The sequence below is a fragment of the Quercus suber genome, unplaced genomic scaffold, assembly GCF_002906115.3.
Source record: "Quercus suber isolate HL8 unplaced genomic scaffold, Cork oak 2.0 scaffold_444, whole genome shotgun sequence".
NCBI lineage: Eukaryota > Viridiplantae > Streptophyta > Magnoliopsida > Fagales > Fagaceae > Quercus > Quercus suber.
In genome coordinates, this window is record NW_027069895.1 from 415,436 (window position 1) to 420,960 (window position 5,525).

Sequence of the window (5,525 nt, forward strand, 5' to 3'; positions counted from 1 at the left end):
CCCCTTTTTTTCTTTTTTTTTTTTTTTTTTTTTTTTTTTTTTTTTCTTTTGTTCATTCAGCATGTTTCTTTTCCTTTTTTCTTTTCATTTCCCACTTCTCTCTCCCCTCACACCTCCTCTCCCCTCACGCCACCACCCCTAGCCACCGATCTGCTCCCTCTCCCATCACGCCGAAGTCACAATCCCTAATCACAAACCCTAATTTCTTCTTTGAATTTTTGTGTTTCTTTGTTTTCTCCCACTTTCTCGTCGATTTTCACCGCATTTCTTTGATTTTCCTTTAACACATTTCTCAAAAAACTCAAAAATCGTAGGTCTCCTCTCATCTCGACTCCAACACCGCTAGTTCCACTAGTTTGATTACAGGTTCTACTCTCTCTTATGAAATGTTCATTGTTGATTGTTGATTGTTGATTTTGAAATTGGAAAATTCTCTGTACTTATTGATTGTTGATTTGTAAGGTTGAATTTGTGCTCTATTCTGAAGTAATTATTTAATTTGCTCCTTCAGGCTTCATTTTCTTTGATTTTTGGGAGATTTTGTTGTGTTTGTTATCGATTTGATTTTTTAGGAATTTCCTGCGCTTTTGGATGATTACCTATAACTTTTGCCCCATTTTTTTTAATTAAATACGAAATTGAAATAATTATTTAATTAGATCATCCAAACTTTGTTTAAATCTAGGAGATTTTGCTGTATTTGTTTATATGATTTAACATTTCACGAATTTCCTGCGTTTTTTGAAGCACTACCTATAAGTACTTATCAGGGGCGGCCCAACATAATTTGGGGTCTAAGGCGAAAAATTTATGCGGGGCCTTTAATATGTAAATATTAATTAAACAAAATTATTTAATATTAATCAAATTAAGGTTAATTTAATACATTAAATACATAAATAATACTAACTAGATTAATGTTAATTTCATATAAAGAATTGAATATCATAGTTGAACCTATAAATATTAATAAAAAGAAATAAAAATATATTGCGATTGAAAAAGATACTTTATTTTGGATATAAGATGATGCATAGTTAAATAAAATTGTAATCTAATTTTTAATTTTATATTTTGATTTTAAGAGAGAGAGATAGATATTACTTGGTGTATGACTTTGTAGGATATTATTTTACAAAAATTAAAGTCTCAAACTATTAGGAGAGATTAATCTATAATTGATGATTTAACACCTTTGCAACATCTTTTTGAAATATTTTAGGGTTTCAATTGAGTTAAGGTTCTATTAGTCTCATACTTTGAGAGTCTTAATAAAAATGAAAAAGAAAAATGCGCTAATTAAAAGCACTATAAAATGTTCAAAATATAATGTGATATTGTCTCTCATTGATGAACTTCATCAATTTAACTAATGAATGTTTATATCGCTTTTTTTGTGATTAATAATATGGCAATTTGTAAGCTAATAGTAAAATTTGTAGTATCTTTAACATCACTAATAAAAAAAAAATATACAACATTTAGAAAATATATATATATAATTTTATAAAAATTTGGGCATTTAACTATAAAAAGTGGGGCTTTTTTTCCTAAGGAAAAATTTATTTTTTGGTGGGGCCTTAGGCCTAGGCCCAACTTGCCTATGCCTTGAGCCGGCACTGGTACTTATACCGCTGCAATTGCAATTATGGTTTTTTTTTTTTGGTTAATTACAACCATAATTAACAAAAATAGAAAGAAGTTCTGTAACTTCTCATGGTTTAGAAAAGAGTACTTTAAGGCTTATTGAGTTACCTATCAGCAGATAGGAATAAGTTTCAGCTAAGGCAATTTCAGGCATGTTAAAGATTGCTTGGCAATGCAGCCTTTGAGGCAAACCATTTGTGGTGCACGCAAAAGGAAAACATCATAAAATCCTCTGCAATACCTGTCATCCAATTTTTTATATTTTAATTGTGAAAGACACTGATGGAGAATCCATATATTTTTATTGTGAAATGGGCAATGAGTATACAGGGCCACGATTGTTCTGTTCTTCGTTGTCATATAGTGAGATCATACTGCATATATGCTATGAAGTTAGTTACACACGGTATAAAGACAAAAATCAAAGCAAAAATACGTAACAAGAGCAAAGTTAAAAAGGAAATTACATGATTAGTACAACGACCAAGCATATGTGCTTCAGTATTCGAACTAGTCATACAAAGACAAGCAGAGCCATTATTTACAGTTAGAAGCCACCTGATCATGCAATGATATCAATTTAATAAGTAGTCCAATCTACTTTTGCAGCAATAAACAATCACCATCAGAGGTAACTTCTATGTATAATAACAATTATATAGCTATTTGTAAGCAAGTGGGATACCTTTGTACCATGTGCAATCCACTCCAACTACTATTAGAAAAGTTACAAATTGCATAGCATCCATTAGAAAACAATGAGATCAATTGCATAGCATCCATCCAGGTATGTCTCTCTTTTTTTTTCTTTCTTTTTTTCTTTTTTGAAGTTTTTCTTGCTATATCCCTCTCAGATCCCCCTTTAGTGCTTGAAATGAGATTAAAAAAAAAAAGTTTTTGAGTATTTTATATCTGTTACAGTTGTGTTTGGTGTTATGAATGCTTACAATGTGGTGTGCTAGTAACATTGCCAATACAATAGTTGAGCTACTAGAACAAAACATATAGATTTTGCTGACTTGGATGCAGGCAAAAAGGGGCTTGGGGTATCGTTGTCACTCTTTGGTGTAAGCCTTGGGTCAATGCTGAACTTCCTATGTCCCGAGCCACTAGTGATGTGTACCAAAAGAGGTGAGGCTGCGATGTACTTTTAATGTTTGATTTTCTCCTTATGGATCGTTTGATGCCTTATTTTTTCCATATGGATTATCTGATGCCTTATTTTCTCCAATTCTGTTTGATGCCTTATTTTTTCCATATGGATTATCTGATGCCTTATTTTCTCCAATTCTGTCCATTTTTTCCGTGACTGTCAAGTACTTCAACAATGGAGCTTTTGAAGCTGATCAATATGATGAGTACTTAAAGAGTAAGTTATCCTAGTGGTATGGTAGTTATTACATTGACGCGTAATTATCAATTCAGGTGTATTGGTTTTAAAGGGTTATAGCCCACCTGGTTCTAGGATAGTTAGGAATTAAGAGGCTTAGTTGCTCTGCAGCCTCATGGAGAAAACCTTTATTCCTTCTTCATTGGCTGTATAATGCAGTAAATAATTTGGGCAACCTTCAATCTGAGGGGCAATTACACAACTTGTAGGTTGTCTTTTGTGTGCACAATGCCAGCTAACTGGGTGGGCTAGGTTTGGGTTTCCAAAGTGGGAACTTGTGTTTTTGATGGTTTAGAACAAAGTTTGCTCCTGTGGGTTCAGGTTTAAGAAGGGGCTTCCCATCTCAATCCTGGTCTGTTGCCACTCCTACCCTAATTGGGACTTGGTGATCGCTCCTCCTTCATGCTTCTAATGGTTTGAAATGATGATTTTATGTGGCCAACCACTAAATCAATTTTAATATGGTTTAGGTGGTTTTGGATTTTCTTTATTATTTATGTTCTTTTTAATCTCTTGCCTTCTCAGCCCGCCAAGTTATATCCTTTCATTTAAGTATTTTCATTACCAATTTACTCTAATTGAATCTTAATCCTGTTCTGTGGCTGTTGGTGATTCAATTGCTCAGGGTATGAAGATGCTTCTTTGAAAACACAACGTAGCCTTGCATATTTGAACTTCAGCCAAAATGTAATATTTAGCAAGTGCATGATTAATTTCTTCATAGGAGATCAAGATTCATTTCTTCATATGGACTTCATTATATGACAATTTTTCAATCAAACACCTCAACCATTTAACAAGTGCATGATTAATTGGTTTGTCTATTTCCTTGTAGTTCTTAATGCAAGGGAAAGTTGGTGGCTATGCATCAGTCTTTGAGAAGTCCCACGAGAAGGCAAAATCCTTTATTTGAGACCCTTTAAACATTGGAGGGTGACTTAGAGGAAAACTAATATAGATCTTGTCATAATTCTAGTTGTTTAAGTTTAAAACAATATTTTTATGTCATGGTTTAATTTCAGGATTTCTTTGTATATTTTATATTTTAAAGTTTGAACTTATAAGAATTTTTATGTTTCAATGGATCAATTTTTACTAATCATTATACTATTGTAACAAGATAATTAAACAAAAATGATATAAAATAACTTAAAAATAAATAAATAATAAAATATTAAAAATATTATATAAAATATTATCACCGATGACATAAAAATTTGGTCATAAATAACTTTATAGTGATGACAAAGTCCCTACCTCTTGCGAAAACGTTTTAAGTGACAGCTTAACGTCATCACTATTATTTCTAACGACAACATTATTTTAAAATCCCTCATAAATAAATTTTAACGACAACATTATTCATCTCTAAAAAGTATGTCATCAATTTGAAATTTGCAAATAATTAATTGCGAGGATATGAAGGTCTTCACAAATAGTTGTTAATAATGATTACTTCCTCTTGCTAAAAATAAGTCGTTGACTTTTGTTGTTGTTTGGTAATATACTTGTGAGGGCGGATTTGTTCAATAACGATGGTGAATTGCGCTTGTAAATTATCTATTTGTGAAGGTATGGTCGCAAAATCTCTTTTAACAACAAGAACAAATACGACGGCCTTCGAGGGCCATATGCCTTCGCTAATAACCTTTTGCGACGATATTTGAATTTTTGCAAGGGCATTTTACCCTTGCTAGTAGACTCTTTCAAATAAGCTTCTATTTAATATTAAAAAACTATTTATAGAGACAAATACACAAAATCATTGTTTCATAATACATTATAATGTAATCATCTACTGACAAAGACACAAAACATCATTGTTTCTTATTACATTAGAACATTCGTATTAGCTCATGCAAAAATCTATGCCTATTTTAGCATAATAACCTACTTTAAAAAAAAAAAAATTATATACTTGCTTTTCAAATTACCACACATTAGATTATTTATTTTGCACTATATTTCATTAAAGTACTAATTTCTTATCAGTTTTTATTCTTATCCCAAATCATTTCTCTTTTCCTCAACTAAATACCATTGCCTTGAATCTAAACAATTTCTAAAACATTCATTTGCACAGCTACAACAATTGTGTAAATTTTCCCAATCAATAATAAAATACACCCATATTAGTCTATGTATCATTGTGCAAACATACATTTGTGCTATAGCAATTGTATAAATTTGCAAAAATACATTTGTGCTAAAGTAATTGTGTAAATTTACACAATTATTGTAGCATATATGTATTTTTGCACAATAATATATAGACTAATGTGAGTGTATTTTGGGGTTGATTGGACAAATTTGGAGCCTCGTACTATTTTACAATTGATTCAAATTCTATTACAGTAAAACCAATGTAAAATTGTAAGGGAGATGCCCAAAATTTTTGAAAGAAGGGGCCCAAATATAAAATTGTAAAAAAAAAAAAAAAATACTTATATATATTTTTTCCCTTAAGACTAGGGGTGCCCAGGCCTCC